This window comes from Ambystoma mexicanum, chromosome 7q (genome assembly GCF_040938575.1).
Source record: "Ambystoma mexicanum isolate Mex_15411 chromosome 7q, UKY_AmexF1_1, whole genome shotgun sequence".
NCBI classification, from domain to species: domain Eukaryota; kingdom Metazoa; phylum Chordata; class Amphibia; order Caudata; family Ambystomatidae; genus Ambystoma; species Ambystoma mexicanum.
In genome coordinates this window covers 48517046-48536475 of record NC_090941.1, presented here as the reverse complement: position 1 = coordinate 48536475, position 19430 = coordinate 48517046, and the positions used below count along the sequence as shown (strand labels likewise).

The 19430-nt window shown below is 43.7% G+C and overlaps 1 protein-coding gene across 1 annotated transcript in view; it reads left to right on the top strand.

The window, feature by feature from the left end:
- The window catches only part of EGFL6 (EGF like domain multiple 6), a 360256-nt gene that overhangs the window by 255708 nt on the left and 85118 nt on the right, over positions 1 to 19430 (top strand). The window lies entirely within an intron of this gene.

Genomic DNA, 19430 nt, shown 5'->3' with positions numbered 1-19430 from the left:
AACATAGACTCAGAAGTGTGCCCGTGAGACAAGGATATCAATTAGAGAGCGCACCGGTGGAGCAAGTCAGAGTGAAACGGAAACCACCAACCAATGCATGCAGAGCCACACGTAGCAAGAGATAATGAAGGGCTGGACTGGAGTCCAGTGGATGTGAAAGGAAGGCCATAAACAAGATGAAGTGCTTGGAGCTCTGAACAGAGCAAAGGAAGATAAGGGAATATGGGGAGTAGAAGGAGAGCCTCTGGTGCTTGTTCCTCCAGATAGGAACCGAAGGCTAGCACAGTCACCTGAGACCCAGCGAAGAAGCGTAATCTGCAAGCATGAATACTGGGAGACCTGGTGAGCCACTGCCAAAGATAACTGATTGATAGATACATGAATTGCAAATGTTATCTCGGACAGAGGAGAATGGTAACACTGTTGATGAAGGCAGAGGCGTAGCCAGGATTGTCTAACAAGTGGGGCCTGAAGCTAATGTAGTTTGGCCCACCCTAAGAGGAGCCCACAAAGGTATGGTTGTTTGTTCTACCCCCGGCCGAATGTGCAAGAGTGATGGAGCTGAGTATGGGAGTCTGATCCAACCAAGGTGGGTTCAGGGGGGAGGGGCGAGTCGGTCAAAATGGTGTATTTTACAGCACGCTTTGTGTGATGAATTAGGTAAAAAGCAATACAGGTTACAATCGGCTTTGTAGGGTAAGGCATGACAAAAATTCCATCAGATACCAAGTCACCAACAATGCATAGAAGCATTTTCCAATCCAATGTAATTTCATGATGCCTTTGCCCACTTTCTGCCAGTATTCTACTAGTTTAAAGAACATTTCCATGCTGATTTTGCTCATATATGCCCATGCTGGTGCACCTACATATGCCAGTATTCCCACATAAGAACATATTCATACTTGCTTTGCCAGTAATGACACTGTAACAAAACATGTTCATGCTGGCTCTGCCAATATATGCCATTATCCCCACGTAAGACAATACTCCTGTTGGGATGCCAGTAAAAAGACATGCCACAGTAAGAAAACATTGCCTTGCAGGCCGCACAATTGTCACTCTACCCCGCCCCCCACACATGTAAGAACCCTCATTATGTTGCCTTCCACCTTGACAACAGTAAAAAATGCCATGCCACAATATGAAAACATCTGGGCTGCCAGCCCCATTGTAGTAATCTTGCCTACCCCTCCTCCACATCACACTACTCATCAAGTTGTCTTTGCTATGCCCAAAAATGCCAATGAAACATGCCATTCCCCTGTAAGAAAATGTCCATGCTCCAATGCTCCCCATGGCCCTATCTTCACATACACAGTTTCAGTCGCGCACCCATACAGCTTCTGTCATTCACATGAAGGGAACATCCACTCTGATGCACATCCTTCACACTCTTTTCATGTGTGTGTGCACCTACACAGACACCCCCTCAGATGCATGCACACATACATACATACATATAATCCTAGCACACATGCATAAACACAGACAGTTAGCTGTTTCCCTCCAGACCCCCACAGCGCTTCCTCCTCAGCTGCTCTCCAGGCCTCCTCCTCCCGCACTCCATGCAGGTAGGAGCCAGGAAGCAGGGAGAGCTTCCAGGTTCCTGACATGTGTGGAGGGGCCGGAGAGCGGCCCTTGCATCTCAGCTGTGACAGTGATATCTGTAAATGCCCACATAGCTCTGATGAGTGGGTATTTACAGGTTTAGGTTTGGCCTTGCCCGCTCTGACCCTACCCTGCCTACGCCTCTAGATAACGGCGCAGCAAACACAATGGAAGAAGCAACACAGTATTGATTACAAGAGCTTAAGGGGTAGCGGTTTCAAGTTCAAATGCCCTGTTAATAAAGCAGACGGATGTGAGACTGCCACAGGGTAATGAAGTTAGGAGACTGAAGATGGTTGTTATAAGGAGCTAATATACAGAGATTTGTAGAACTGTTGCAAGTTCAAAGGCTTTGTTCCCATAAGAGTAATGACTTTGCGAGACTGAAGACTTGTTTTCATGTGGTAACACACAGACATTGAGGATAATTGTCGCAAATTCAAATGTCTATTATGAAGCACGCAGAAGTCATCCCGCCAAAGAGTAATGAAACCAAGAGATTTGAGATAATGTGAGCAAGTGCTAACACAAAGCGATTGAAGATAACTACGGCAGGTTCAAATGCCCTGTTTTGTAATAAACGGAAGTCAAGTCGCTTACATGTAATGACGTTAAGAGATTGAAGATAGTCGGTGTAAGTGCTAACAGCTGTGTGGATGAGAGCCTGGTAAAGTGAGGTAACAGAGAAATATTGGAGGCAACAGCAGTGGCCTGCTGAAAAACGACGGTTAAATAATATTGAAATCCTTGATGAATAAAAAGGCATACAAATGGCTACCATTAGACTTCAAAGCTGTGAAAGTAAACAGACAAGTGTGATACAAAGGAATCAGTAGAAAGGAACCATTGATTGGTGGCCTTGAGCGATATGAAGACTAACCGAGGAAAGAAAGATAGGCCTGATGTGTCTGAAATTGAGCATTCTGGAAATGCAATGTCAAAGACCTACCTAGAGACTGTGATGCTGAAAATGTGCGCCCGGGAGAGGTACTGCAAAAGAATGATGTAGAGATTCTGAATCTGAAAGTGTGTAGTCTGGGAAACGTAGTGCAAGAGAACTATGTATGAGACTTTGAGAGTGAAAATGTTCGATTTTGGAATGTGACAAAGAACTACATAGTGATTGATTCTGAATCCTAAATTGTGCATTCTAGGAATCATAATGCCAAAGAGCTACATAGGGAATCTGAATCTAAAAGTCTACATTAAAATAAATGTACAGTAAAGGAGTCCTGTGTCAGAAGCGGCCTCAGAGAAGTGGAAGGGGAAGAGGTGCGGCTTGACACGTGTGTGGGTCCTTTCCTCTAGCAAACGAGGCGAGGCAAGCGAGCCGTGGCGAGCGAGCGAGCGAGGAGCGAGGAGGCGAGCGAGCCGTGTGAACCTGCGCTCTGTGGGGCGGTCGGATACGACAGTGGTCCGTGGGTACACCGTGAGGCTAGTAAGTACTGTGGGCTGCCTTGGTCCCTGGGCAGTGCGGACACACGAGCCAGCGTACCACAAGGAGGGCTGGGACGGCAGTAGTCCGTGCTGCGCCAGCGAGCACTGGGAACACGGCACCGGGTGCTCAGACGGAGCTCAGACGGAGCGTGTGAGCGACACAGCGCTCGGCAGGGCGACCCGCGAAAATCGTGGCCCGTGAGCACAGTGATTTGCCCCTGGTGCTGAGACAACCTCCTACCTAGGGTATTGGTGTTATCCGGGGGAAGAAAGAGGGCTCCTAGTAAAGAAGCATAAAGAAGCCTCTGCAGTACTCAGCGCACAACAATGGAACTTATACCTCCGGTGAAAGGTGGCGTTGAGCTTAGCAAGGCGTAAGCAATTGAAGTGGCCATTAGGCTGAGGGGGGAGACGAGGTTACCTAATATGGTTCGCTGGGCATAGACCGAAGGGATCACTTCCTCAGGAGAGTCCATCGAAGGAGCTGCCTCTGTGATAATAACAGAGCAGTACCCTGGACTGGGCAGCTAATATTCTCCGGTCCCCTGGGCGCAGATGTGAGTCCTAATACTTCGTGAACTGCGCTATATCCACTTTCTGTCTGCTATAAACGGAGCAGTTCGGTGCAACAGACAGACCCCGGGACTCTCCCAAAACATTAAAGGGGGCCTGCACATTAGGTATGCAGCGGGGGAAAAGAGCCTTGCACTCAATTTATAATCTAAGGAACAAGGTACAAGCAAAAGTCCAGAAAGAGCCTATGGAGCCGAAGAAAAAAGGAGCCAAACGCAGGAAGAACACTAAATATGAGCTCCCAGTAGTGTATGGTGCCATCACGGAGTTTTTCCCGGTGAACCCACCCCCTAAGATAAACTCCACCATAATTGATGAAGAACCTGTGCTGAATGAGGAGCCGGCGCAAGTGTCCAGAGTAAGTCAGTCTAATAACTCTTCAAATTATGACGATATTGACAACAACTCCCTCTTGGACCTGTGCCTCACAATACAGAGGGGAATGCAACCACTTACCCCACAGATCATCTCTAGTGGCTCCCCGACCCTGAATGACAACAGCAGGAACATTACAACGGAGGAGCATAATGCAGCAGGCCACCGTGAACGCCTATCCGCCTCCCCGAATTTGGTAATAGTCTCGATGGAGGACGAGTCAGATGAGGAGACTATGGGGGATAAGGGATCGGTAGCCGGTCCCATTCAACTTGCTGAGCTACAAACGTCGGTGGGGGCCCTCCAATTTGCCCTAAAAATACTGCTGCAGATGACAGGCCGTATCTTGGCAAACTCCGATGCCATTGTATTGGCATTGGAAATGAAGAACTTACCGCAAGAGGATGTGGAAGAAAACCTAGTAGAGGCTCTACAGATTGCCAAGGAGATGGAAGAAAAGACAGACGAGAGAGAGGCGAGTGTGGGTATGGAGGAACCGGAGCTTAATATCTTGAATGAAGAAGCCCCCGCTGAGGAAATAGATTGGGAGCAGAATGACAGCCCACAGGTCCCGTTAACACGGAAACAGCAAAGACTGGCAAAAAAGGCTCGCAAAAATAAGCCCTCCAAAGTAGGCTGGGTGCCTCATACGGGGAGCAATGGCCCTGTGATCGAAACTCGATCTAAAAAAGTCCGGAAAAGGATGATGAGAGCAGCTGCGAGGACGGCAGGGAAAAAAGGTCCTCTGGAAGATTGGCTGAAACCCAAAGAGAAACAAAATGAGGAGGACCCTGACCTTACTACCGGGGAGATCACTGAAATAGAATGCGAACTAAGCATGATAACTCTGCCTGAGACCCCAGTAAGAGAACCATCAGAGCCTATACCTTCAGAGAAAACGAAGGAGGCCTCGGATAACCACATGAATCGCATCTGCCTTATAAAGAACTTATATCCAAGGGACAGCCACTCCTGGCTGGCACGATCGGAGTTATTGACTAGGTTATACCATATACCCCAACTCCGTGTATTAAAATCAGAGGATTTCTTATTCGTCGAGCCTTTAACGGGCCCGAATCCCAACGTTTCTGCCCTCCACTGTGTGTTCTTGAACACTGCACAACTCTTAAGAAAACATGAGGAAGAGCTGAAAGCAGTAGACATTGCTATAGATGTGGATCTACAAGAGAAAGACCTAACAGCAATTCCTGAAACCCCAATTGAAATAGCGAACGTTGAAAATGCTCCCGGTCAGGTGACAGAGGAGAATCCACTATTAGCTGAAGTACAACAAGCAATCAAGGCTCTATTGGAGTCACTTCCGCAGTTGGTGCATAAGCATTGAAGCCTATCATTACTATCATGGAATTGTAGAGGCTTCTCCCATCTATTGAGGGCAGAGGGCTCGTCTGATCTTTTGCTCCAACATACCTTCATCTGCCTACAAGAGACTTGGGCTCGGGAACCCCTTCTCTTGGATGGATATGTTGTTTATCAATCACTGGCACAGAGGGGAAGTATAGGACGTCCTTTTGGGGGTCTACTTACGGGAGTCTCTAATACCATGCTGTCACAGAAAATCCGTTGCCGAGCGGAGGACCAATTACTGGCAGTAGAAGTGATGTACCCTCAAGAAGAGGGAAGTGGTAAGCTATTGCTTATTAACCTCTACAATCCTCCTGGTGCAGGTACAAGAGAGTCCTTGCAAGAAGCCATACAGGATCTTCTGTCTTCCTGGTTATTAGGATTAAACAACACCGCAGTGATGGTAGTGGGGGACTTTAACTGTCATATGGAAGATAAAACTAGCATATCTACTAATCCTGCCCTGAGTACCAGATGTAAGATGACCCATGGGAAAAGAGAAAAGGAAGGTCTGGGTTGGCTGCAATTATTTGAGTCTTGGGACCTGGCTATGATCAACGGCCGCACCATGAGTGATAGGCCGGGGACACACACTTGGGCTAGCGGATCTTCAAGGAGTACTTTGGACTATGTATTCATGTGCCCCCTTATGCAGACTAGAGTGGCTGATATGTGGGTAAAGTCTAACAGCTGGAGCGATCATGCGGCAGTACTGTGCACATTCAGGACTCAGTTTCCTGACACTCCCAAGATAAATATTGGAGGTATTGCAACTAACTGCACAGGAACCAGAATAGTTTGGTCTGAAAAGAATGTCAGAGCGGCCACAGAAACACTAAAGGGCGCCTTGGAGGACAGTGGGCGAGACTTTCACACCATGTCCGCCAATGAAATTGAAGAGTGGATATCCAGATTCTCAGGCCTACATGCAGCAACCAAAAAGAAATATGTTATACAAGATGGAAAAGTGCCACTTCCCTATAATAGGAAAATTAGAGATGCTAAAAGAGAAATGAGAAGAAAGATACGTAGACTAAAAGATCAGAATATCACGGTAATTCGACACCAACAGAAATTAAGAGCAATCAAAAACTGTTATAGGTCAGGGTGAGAGGTATTAAGGCGATAGAGAAGAATAATGGCTACCAACGTTTGGTCAAAACTATCTGCTCCAGAAATTCGAGAAGCATATGGGTGTTATTGAATGAAAATAGAACCAAGGTCAAAGGCGCAACGACTAACCCAATAAATAAGAAAGTCTGGGAAAAATTCCTTCTAGACCGTAATATGGAAGAAGAGGGGTCGGCAAATAGGACCACGGAAAAACCACCGATGTCTCAATTATTTGATATTTCTTCGGAGGCAATACTCAACAAAATTATGACTCTCAAGTCCTCCAGAGCCCCTGGCCCTAATGGGCTGGCGAACGTGGTTGTAAAAAGTAACCCGGCCTTCTGGGCAGAACTATTCTCTGTACTCTTCAATAAGGTATTTGCAGGGGGAGAAATCCCTCGAACCTGGCAAACGGCGATCCTGATCCCGGTGTACAAAAAAGGTAACCGCACTGATCCTAACAACTACAGACTATTATCGATGCTGGATGTGTCGGGCAAACTTTTTGCTTCCCTTTTGCTTAGCGAACTGCATAAATGGGTGGAAGATAAGCAAATACTCAGCAGATTTCAATGTGGCTTTAGACGGGAGTTCTCGACAGCACATAATCTTCTTGTAATGGACATACTACGCACGAGAGCACTTAGCAAAGATCAGCCACCATTGTATGCTCTGTTCATTGATTTTAAGGCCGCTTTTGATTCAATTCCTAGAGCCAGGCTTTGGAATAAATTAGAAGCATTGGGTTGCCCCATAGGTTTGTTATATTATCTCAAACTACTACATCGAGATACCATGGTGAGCATCCAACTTAATTTGGAGGGGCTTTCAACCCATAAGGTTATTCAAAATAGAGGGGTGAAGCAAGGCTGTGTAACAGCCCCCCTCATATATAATCTGTATGTACATGACATTCCTGCTATACTTGCGGAGGCAAATAATTGTCCTCCAAAACTTGGTGGGGAAAAATGTGTGGTCCTGGCATACGCAGACGATCTGGTAGTACTAGACAACACTATTGGCGGTCTCAGACGCTCTGCACATGTCCTCTGGGAATATGCCAAGCTTAATGGTTTGACCATCAACCTGCAGAAGACCAACGTATTAAGATTCACTAAGAAAAGAACTACTCGTGTGAACCTGATAGTACATGAACAGATAATTGTGTATGCCCCTTCTTATCGCTATCTCGGAGTGGAGATAGAGCCCCTAGGTGATTATACACTTTGCAAACAGGATCGGAACAGCAGGGCCCTCCAAGTGATCTTGCTTATAGCATCCTTTACCAACAAGCAAGGGGGCTTTACTCTGTGGGGAACTCGCCATCTCTACATGCAAGTCTTCGCACCAATGGTCATTTATGGCCTGGAGTCACTGTTGACGATGAATTTGGCATGGTTACAAGTACTGGAAGGAAAGTTCTGGCGACGTATGCTGGGACTACCACCGGGGGTGCCTATGGCCTTGATAAGACTGGAGCTGGGTCTTCCTTCACTCAGGGCTATGGTACTAAAAAGAAGAGCTGGCTTCTACCTTAAAATGACAAGTGGTTCCCCTAACGCCCTATTAGGGATACTCCATCAGGAATTAGACAAAAAATCTACCACTGCATCCTTATACAAAGATATGGGTAAATTTCTTAATGAAATTGGCTGGATGCATAGAGAGGCAACTGTCACCAAAGATATGCTAAATGCCCTGAGGAAAAAGGTAGACCTATGGGATTGGTTAGAGAACTTTGCCCACTTGGAATCCCTCAAATCCTATCACTTTGTGACTTACAGAGTATACAAGTTCATGAAACCACAGGACTATCTTCTCCTATGCCCTACTAGAAGACTCCGCCGTTTTATCATCTTAATCAGACTGGAACAACTGCCCACCCTATCCAGAATAGGAGTAAGGGAAAACATACCTGCAGCAGAGCGAACTTGCCGAGTGTGCAAATCTCCTGTATGTCTGGAGACGACAAGACATGTATTAACGCAATGTAGAGCACTCAAGAAGACTATTGTCCACTATCTGGGAGAATTTTTGCATGATCCGTTATCTATACCCAAACTTATGTTTTGGCGCTATTGCACTAATACATCGAACATGCATCTATTCATAGCCCTGCATAATGTCTGGCAACAGATAGAACATGAAGTGGAAAAATGAGCAAACTCTATCATTGACGTTCGGGTAATGATCTGTAGAGGCTTTTATACTTGACATAGCTGTCCAAATACTAGTTTTGAATAATATGAAGGTTGTATCAGCAATTATGTTTATTCTGATCCCCTACCCCTATTCCCACCCCTCTTGTTTGGATTTTAGATTTTAGATTTGTTTTGTATCTGGTGTTAAAAATATTAGTAGGACGAGTCTAGATGTATGATTTTATATGTATGATTTTCATTTTTAATGTCTATTGATATATGTGTAAAGTTTGAATTTATTTTTCATACTATATCACATTAAAGAATTTATTATTTAAAAGTCTACATTCTGGGAAATGTAGTGCTGGACTAGGCAGCACCAGTCTTTCGCCATCTTCAACTGGGAGTTGCCCTGGGCCTGACTGGGCCCCTGTGCATAATTACTAACTCAAGCTCATTCAGCACAGCACAGCTGGACCAATATTAGGACTCAGCATGGGAGACTCCCCTCTCCTCCTTCGTCAACAATAACAGCTTTACGCTGTCTACCTTTTCAGTTCAGAGACTTCTTTAAAAGTCTCTGCCAGGCTCACGAGACCATACAATATTTGGGTCCTTCATCCCCCTTTCATCGCTGTCAGAAACTGGACATCAGCAGCTGAGAACCTCTCAAAGATTCCCAAAGACTAATAGCAAGGACACAGGGGCAGAACCCTTTGCAGCCTTGGCCTTCAAATTCTGGAATGGGCTTCCAAAAGCTCTCAGAACTGAACACAGCTACGAAAGATTTAAAGGGGCCTTAAACAACTAGATTTAAGTGTGCCTTCCCAGATCCAGAAGAGGTCTCTGTGTAAACCTGGTATTGACCCAGGTCCGAGTCCCACCGTGGCCTTAGGACTTCTTATTCCACCTCCATCGACAGAGGCCCCTTTTTGCCTAATAACCTTGCCCTTCTCCCTCACTGTTAGAATGTTACTTTATGTTGTTCAAAAAGGAATATACCTACGTGTTTCCTGCCACGAATGTTTGATTGCACTACCTGCAGCGCCAGAAAATACATGTGCTGGGGACCATTTCAAAATGATGTTTGGGTCCCCCTTCCTAGAGCTGGGAAAACCTGCCTGAATATGTTCATGACACAATTCCATTGATCTGGTGCAGGTTAAGGTTTTCAGATGCAATAGAGACGTGAACATGGGGTGCATACACTTTTGGGGGGTTTAAGCGATTTCAGTTGCTGCGGTTCTGTATTCCTGGGGCATATGTCTGTTCACACAATCAATGTAAGTGAGAAGAAATCATTCAGTGCAACATAGTTCTAGGACTCTGGTTTGGAGGCAATTCTGTTATTGCATAGATCAGGGGGTCTGCAATCTTTGGCTCTCCAGCTGTTTTAGACTACAACTCCCATGGTACCTCTCTATTCACTATGCTGGCTAGGGCAGATGGGGTTTGTAGTCCAAAACATCTGGAGAGCCACAGGTTGCAGACTCCTGGCATAGTTTATATTGGAGAATATGCTTCCTAATGCATATTGCAATAGCCTAATTACCGGGTTGTGTCATTGAGGTTGCATAACATGACACACACCTTGTTCTTCGTTTATCTCCAGGCATATTAAATGCACCATGCTGAGCAGGTTGAATAATGTCTGTGATTACTGAACATTTTTGGGAGCGGCCAGTCTTGTCTTTGAACAGCAGATCTGCATTTAAAGTAAAACTCCCTTTAGTTTGTAAAGACTGATGCTTCCTTAGGGAATGCGTGCATACCACCGACCCCACCTTCTGGCTTCATTCTGTGGCAAAATCCTAGAGGAAAGAGGGGCGAGTGGCTGCGGTTTATCCTGCAAATTATCAGTGGCAGGTGTCTTTGCTTCTGCACAGCAGAACAAAGAAAGGCTTTTAAGCTTACTTTGTCGTAGTTAACCCTCCCCCCACACACATACAAAAGGGAGTGGTGCCCATTCCAGTTGAAAAATATGAAGGGCCCTTACACTAGGCCTAACTGCCCATATCCATTTTCCCCTTTGCTGACCTTTTGATTAGGTGTTCACCCTTCCCAAAAAGACCCTGGGACCTTCTCTGCAATGTCAAACAATTCTTTTGTAATTTGGTGTGTAATAAAACATCAATAAAATAAAAAGAAACATAACAACTATACCGTGCAGTGACTTGAATGGGCCAAATACTGACACAATTGCCAGGTTCCTGTCAAAACCCCAGGTACTCACACTATCGCTAGGTATTGCCATCAAGACTCTAAGTACTCATACAATTAGAAGTTCATAGCAGTAAAGCTGCCAGAAATTGGGGATGATAGAGATAGAAATCCTGAAAACTCCATGTTTACCGGTGTGTAATGCCCAAGGAGTGAAAGTGCATTGGTGTGTGTATGTGGTTCTTGTTAAATAGCCAATACATTGAATTAATATCTGATCTGTGTAATAATGTCTCACTACTGCCAGTAACATTGACTATCTGATCTGTGTTCTGTGTAGTAATGTCTCACTACTGCCAGTAACATTATACATTGCATGGACAGATAAGACTGAATGTTAACAACATGACACTGTAAGAATAAGCGCTCCATTACAGGAGTCCCATGTCACGCACTTGACTCAAAGCAACCTTTGGTTTCCACAGAGACTACCACCGACCATGGAGGTTTCTTAGAGCATCGCCCATTTCACCAAGACAGTGATTCTCTTCTGAATATCTAGAACCCGGGAAAGGGGGAACCTCACACAACGCATGGCACCTGGGTTTCAGAGAAGCAACATACATGCTTATTTTACTGCCTACAGTCAGTCCAACACTCCCATCCAAGAACAATAGGGAGTAACAGATATACCTATGTCTGTCCCTTAATGTCACCTGTTTTTACTTGTCTAAAATATGCCAGCCAGGAATGAGAGGTACTTTTTTATCTCAGAATTTTTTTAAAAAAAGGAGTACAACTCTCCTACTTCAAATTCTGATTTGATGTCTGCATTGCACTTGCAATTTTCTAGTTGTACATTTTGACAAACCTCAGTCACACACTTTCTGCTTTCCAATTGGCCATATCAGCATCAAAAATGTGCCATGTAACAAAAAAAGCCTGCGTTAACAGCGAGCAAGCCTTACAGAACCGCAAAAGGCATTCCCGTACTTTGTGGAATTTGGGGATTTTGGAGAATGTGAATGGCTTCCAGCTATGGAGGCATGAATCAAAGACATGGACCTGGATGAAAATCTGGGCCTCTCGTCCACCTAGGTCAGGATACAGCACACTGTTAAGGTAATCTAGTAACACCTGCTTGAAATTACAGCTCATTAATGCTAGCAAATCTTTCACAGATGTGTCAACTGAGTTCAGCGGTCATTTTGGCAACTTTGAGTGCCCAATCCCATTTTTACTTTCACTCGACGAATAAAATAATCATCAGTGATTAAATAAATAATGAATGCATTCATCTGTTTTTTTTTATCTCCATCCGTTGCGGACATAATTTCATCTGCAAGGCCGCAGCGTTTGCGCTGATCCACCACCCCAACCCCTACTCACGAAAGCTTGTTTTGCTATTTCTTAACAGTAGGAAACATCAAAGCAGAAACCTAAACCAGATGTTTGGGGTTAGCTGTGCAAGAAGTCTTGGCTTGGAAATCTCCACCATCTATTTACTTAATGCCTGCAGTTTACTGTTACTGATTATAGAAAGGAAATTCACTGGGAAAAAGTCTTTTCCTGCTCATTTTTCTTGCTGCTGTGCAAGGAAGGGAGTCGGCGAACCACGTCGCCCTAGCCTTCCAGCGTCTCCGCTCTTAGCGCCACATTAGAGAAGAAAGGCCCTCTTAAGAGCATGGCAACAAGCCTTGATCTGCAGACCCCTGACACATGGGCCTCGCTCTGTCAAAAGCAGAACATTACCCGCCAAAGAAAGGAAGGAAGTAATCAGATCAATTCAGTTTGGTGGACTTTGATGGCCCTCAGACTATTAGACTTCCTTACAAATTCTGGAAAATTCTTATATCACATCATATATAGATAACCATGATAACATTCGTTTGATGCTTTTCTTAAAACATTCCACATCGGCTGCAAAGTCAACTCAATGTCAAGTGAACAAAATGAAAGCTCTACATTAGCCATTTACTCCATCCTACGTTACCGCTCATGGCAATTTATAGAGATGGAAAAATATGTCTAGTTCTGGCTTTAAAGGTAGGATAACATAATTCAACCGCAAACTCCTAACCATTGAAATCCAAAACGAGGTAGGCGCTGCCAAAAGAACCCCCCCTACCCACAGGGTGAACACATATTAGTATGCAAGCTGAAGTGTTGTTCCCTTTGAGGGTACTACTGGCAAGAGAATGTTGCTTGTTTAAGTAGTCTATTATTCTAGTCCAGATTGAGGTTAGTAGCAGAAAAGAGAGGGGACTTGTTAAAAAGAACCGTGCTCTAAGCTTTCGTAACCACGTGGTCACCGGGATCCGGGCCATCCATTTAAAAGCTTGTATCTGAGTGCAGGTACACTTGCTTAACTAGAAGCAGAGCCGGGCCTGGGTCTCTCAGAGCGCTCTTCAGTGGAAAACCGGGGCCGGGGCACTAAGTGGCGGCTGGAGGCATAGTCTCATAATTATTAACAGCTCTTCACATTTGGGTGGGCTGCATGTCCCGACCCCAAATTTGCTGTGTGCATGTTTTTTTTATTTTTATACAAGGCTTATTGGCAAAAGATGTGCGCTCCAAATCAGAAAATAAGGCCAAGGAAATAAAACAAAGTTTACCAGCCTCAATCAGTCAGCCTTAGCATTGCTGCATTTTAATAAAATATTTTTGGGGATTTGCGGTCCACTTAACAGGTTCATCAGAACAATGCAGTCACAATCAATAAAAGGATTTTTTAACTAAAAATATTCAGCATCTTTCCTACACTCTAGACATATTTTATTATTATTATCATTATTATTATTAGCAATAGTATTAGTAATAGTATTAATTATTTAATAACTCCTACATTTTCACTGCACACCAATGACTTTTTTGAATATACGCCTTGCACTGACCTGAACAAATGTAAGAGAGGAAATTCATATATATTGCTGAACAAAGTTCAGAGCGAGATTCAGAGCGTTCTGCTGAGATTTCATAACCTTATGCACACCTGCTAACCTAAAAAGGATCCTTGGGGACCCCCCTGTCCCCTGAATAAACCAGTGGATTGTTATAAAGCGCAGTTTCTGCACAGATGAGCCAAACATGTATCTAACTAAGATGGCCACAAGCTATTTTCAAATAACCAATTATGATCAATTGTATTGAAAACGCATTGGCTGACACGGAAGTGGCTTCAGATAATGCCTGCTGGTGATGTAGCTCAGTGATTTAAGCACTTGCTCCAGTGATCTGTGAGTACTCTGAGTTATCAGTGTAAATCTTGACAGACCTAACTTTCTGAGTTTAATAACTTGAGAAACATTAAAATGGTCCGTAATAACACTGTTTATCACAATTCTTAGGAGTGGGAGACGTCCAGGATGAAATGCTACACAAAAGCAGGATATTGGTATTTGATTTTATTATATAAAATGTATATAAGTGTGAATGCTTGCATATTTCCATTTTTATTGTAGGTAAGCCAATCAAAACAATGGATCAGATAGCATTTAGTTATAGAGCGCCCATTTGCCCAGCAGAGGGTGGGGGCATCTTGGCACTAACAGCAAATGTCTAGTGTTACCAAACACAATGATACTCATTTTATCAACCTATGAAAAATAAACAACTGGACGAACCTGCAAGCATTCAAACCTATGACCGTGAGATCAAACACTGATCCCTACATTGGATGCAAGGACTTTATGCTGAAAATATTCTTCTATTTTCAACAATGAAACTTGACAACAGTGTCACAATTCACCCAGTATTTCAAGATATGTCTGCCTCCAACTGAATATTACTTGTCACTCAAAAGGGATGATTGATTACAGATCCGTGTCCTTTATGCCAATAGATTCACACCATTCAATATGAACAGCAGAGTGGTCTGTGGGCTCCTCATTAAATGTTTTGCACCCCCTATACCCACGTCTTATTGCCCTACTGTATGTAACTCACCTAACAGTCCCTAACAAAATTGGGTAGACATAATGATAGCTCCACTTTCAACACAACACTTGTACACATGTATTAATGGATCTCTGACTTCACACAGAGAAGTCAATGTGACTGATATCATTAAAAGCCTTGATTTATTTTTGTTTAGTTAAACAAGTAACCCAACAGTTATTTTCCATATGCTAAAATGTGTGGGTGGGCAATATAGACTCTGCAGTTACATCAGCCTAAAGCGGGCCCTGGAATGAGCCAGATTTACCAAATGCAGATCCCCAATTGCTTCTGAAGGATAAGGTGAAACTTCTTATTGGGCATTAGGCCTGTAAATTGGGCACACCAACTATGTAATCTCAACTGCAAAGGTGTATGTAACTAACACATCTTTTCTCCACTGGGCAAGATGTATTGTTATTTCTTTGCTGGACTCCTTTTCAATTCTAAAAAAACGGTTATGGAACTACTGATCGACTCCCAACTTGTTGGGCCAACCTGTTTATCATAAACTGGTCGCCAGGCAAGACTGGCCAGGAACCTGAGTGGTGAACCCCTAGCATATGACCAGTGGTACTGCAGGAACCAGGACTCAGTCCAAGACCTGCAAGGAGCCCCTTATATTCAAACTGGGCCTCATTACGACCCTGGCGCTCCCATAATAAAGGGTGTCGGTGCGGGACCGGCACCCTTCATTACGGGATGCCCTATTACGAGGTTCCCTTTGCGGGAGCCGGTAAAACCAGGCGTCCTTACCGGGTCGCGCGAGGGGAAGAGGGAGCTAATAATGGGCCGTTATTTATGGGCCTGTTATTAGCTCCCTCCCCATTCCCATTGAGCCCTATGGGGGTCAAATGGGAATGGGGATAGGATTTTCTAATTAGGACTTACCGGGTCCTCCAAGGTTGGAATAGCCTGGTTAGTCCTCATTGAAGGAACCCGGTACTGGACCCCGGTATGGAGGCAGCCATGTCCTTATTAAGGGCATGGCTGCCTCCATACTCGTAATGAGGCCCACAGTCTTTGAACAAAAGGGGAACCCCCCTACCTTTCCTATAGCAACCCTAGGGGCCCTGCCTGCAAGGTTTTCGTTTTTGGATCAATGGGCTACAAGAGACCTAGAAGTGGAGGATCTCAGTGTTCTCGCCAGCATGTAGACAGTCAATTTACCTTGAAAGTAAGCAAGGCTTTTTTTTGCCTTTGTTTCATCCCTGTTTCAGAATGTCAGCCTCAGACTCAGTTTCTTTTAGTGAAGAGCAGCTAGCTGAGATTGTCAATATTCCATCCTTTTTTGATAAATTACAGTTAGATAATGTGACTGGTGACTATTTAAACATTACCAGTGACAGTATATTACGACTAAAAAAAAAAAGAAGTTCAGAACTGAAATGCACAGCCATCTGCTCACTGAGTACCTGAAGAAAAATATTATCCCCATGGGGTTACTCGTCCGCAATGAACCTTGTCTCTTTGTAGACAATGTTGATTATAAAAATGCCTTCTCTGGGGTAGGCACGAAGTGTAGCAGAGACTGGATGCTCCTCACCATAAATACCACCTGCCTCAGCCTTAATGTAATATATGCAATAATATGCCCTTGTAAAAAAGCGTATATTGGTAAAACATCTAGAGCGATTAAGTTGCGCATAAGTGAGCATAAGTCCAAAATTAGGACTGGTTAGTTGAATGCTCCTTTGACCATGCATTTTTTGGAGTTGAAACATAGCCCAGAAGATCATAAGTGATGGGCGATTGAAAAAGTGCTTGGCACTGATGCAGCAAATACGGCTGCACCCCTGTCCCAGAAGGAACAATGGTGGATATACCACAATAATAGTCTAAACAAGGGACTGAATCAGCAAGAAGAGTGGAAATGATGGTGGAATTTATGAAACTTCCTTCGTTTTGGGTGTATTTGCCTAACGGGATACAGAATGCGGGTTTCATCCCCGTTCCCTATTTCTTTCTTTCGTTTCCGCTATTGGTGGTTTAGTCCCCTGTTTGTTTTTACAATGCTGATCCTACATTTGTTGGACCAGCGTTGAGTACTTAAGCGAGTAGTTTAAGGGTCCGTCATTTGTGTTCACTTTTCTTATAAGTGAAAAGAAAGACGGCCTCCCTTTTCCCAGAATCCGTTGGCCGCCACCATCTGACCGCCGACGCGACCACGATCGAGTTCCAGATCGATTTATGCACGCTGTTTGAAAGGTAAGCCTTGTTTAGAGCAAGCGGGCTGGTACGCCCTCTGAGTGAAAGCATAGCGTCCTGACGTTAGCTTGTTCTATTGCTTGTGTTCACACAGTGTATGCGCGACGACTCATGAAGAGCCCAGCGTTCCCTCCTCGCTCGGTACGAACAGTTCCGTTGTGTGTAGAGGCGGTGTGCCCAACTGAATAGAGACTCTTCTCTGATGATGATCAGTGGTTACAACCGAAGGTATTTGTTAGCCTCTAACTAACCCTATGCCGTTTTTCATGTAAAACATTGGCATGCTTTTTCACCACTAAAATTATCGTTTGCTTTCCTATTAGTCCTTTTTTTCCGAAGAGTCAACAACTTTGATAAACATTAGATGTGAATGGAGCTCAAGTTACCAGGCCATTGGAACTCAAGCTACTATGCGAACCCAATGGGGTTTGTAGGTATGCTTACAATTTTCTTTATTATTTTGTATTTGTATTTTTCACTGAGTCACGACAGTTTTGGAACAGGGATGATTATAAAGTTTGAAATATGGCACAGAATAAAATGAATTCTAGATTCTGTGCATCTTTAATCTTTAAATAAATAAAGGGCCCACGTGGATTGCCTACAGGTTGCCTACAGTTTTGAGGCACGTGTATGAGACATTTGCTGACTTGGCGGTACTTAGCCAATATTTGGACCTTAACCATGGGACACCAGATACAATTGATGGGCAGAGAGATAGATTAGTTTGATCTCTTTGTTAATATAATTGCGAGTACTACTGAGTGAAGGGAGATAGTAAGCTATTTTATTTTTAATATGTGTATTTGTTTTACTTTTAGAATCTATTAATGTTCATCCGATCCTGTTGAAGACTTATATATTTTGTCAAGTCGAAACTATTTAACAGCTGGAAAGCCCGTGTTTTAAAGAAGATCCGCATTTATGGCCACCAATAGTCGATACTTTATTTGGAATGAACTATTGTTAGATGTATATGTGAAGAGATTGTGTAATGAATTGTACATTTCTCTGTTGTATCTTAAAACAATTGAAATTATTTTTAGGGATTTATTTAGACTGAATGAATGAATGTTTGGATGCATGTTTTATAGAATGCTTTTATAACTAAATTGATTAAAATGTGTAATGTTTTTGTATTTAAATCAAAACAAAATGAAATAATGATTTGATTCGTTTAGCTTTCTGCCCTCCTTCTCCTAGCTAGTCCCGCTCTCCTGGTACCACCCTGTATTTCATTCTATGTTATTCTGGCACCAAGTCCACAAAATGTGCTTTACATTTTACAACATCGTGCAAGGGGGCAGACACGAACAGATTGTGGTGGACCATGACATGTTGATAAATAGATAAGAAAGAATGGAAACCCCAGGTTTTTGTTCAATATAGAGTTGATTGTGGTGGTTATCAAGTGTTCAAATGAACTATCCATTACTCATGAAATATTGGGTTGGTGGGTGTACGGCGTCTGCCTCGGCCTGTGATTTGCAGGCTCCTCAGGGCTGCAAGGTACATTCCTTAGCAGAGGTGCAAATAGAGGAGAGGGAGTGGTGGATGGAAGGCTCGATGCTCCTGGTCGGTGCAAGTTTTGTGTAGTGACCAAGGGAAACTTTGCCTAGGGTGGCTGAAATCCTTGCACTGTGGTGGCTTATATGGGTGTTAATTCTTGCTTTGATATCAATGCTCTGGATTCCTGCCCATGAGGATCGAGCCTGAGGATAACTTGTGGCTTCACACGGCTTGATGCAGATTCACAAGTTATTTTATAGCATTAAAATGAGTCATCTCTAGTTCTAAACTGTGCTCTAAAAGACACTCAAGTCATCGCTTGTGCAAGTGATCTATTGTGCATGCCAACCTTGAATTGGAGAGAGTGATGCGGTCACGGGCGCCTTGTAAGGAAGAGACTAAAACACTCGAGGAAACAGTGCTATTTGTTTAAAGGAAGAGTACACATGTGGCATCTTTTTCCAGTTACTTAAATCACCCAAAAAAGGTGAGGTTCAATGAGGATTAGCGGGCACATAGCATATGTGAGAACTATGTTTAACTACGTTTCAATTATTGAACCCGAGGAGAATTATTTTTCTACTAGAATATTTGTATTCTCCCTATAATGAAACTGCAGAACCCATGAGCCATAGTTATAAATGAAAGATCTGGAGTCTCCCAATTTCCAAACACATTCCAGTTAAAGTTAAAGGCTGGCACATTTGATTCAAAGTTAGTCTTGTAACAAACTTGGCCAACAGGTGACCAATTTCCCCCACCCTTGCCTAGTTTAAAGAATCCCCCCATTTCATTCAAAGCCAGACACCATCCACAATAAAGTAACCGTATATAGGACTAGGGCCACTCTTTGTTTATCATGGCAGATTTTCCAAATAGCAAATGGATCTGATTTCTCATTGCAGAGCAGTGGTATTGGCCCCTAAAATACTTTTTTTGAACAAAATATTCGTCTTCCCAAGACTACTTCACAATTTAGTGCAGCTTTAGCTGATTGTTATG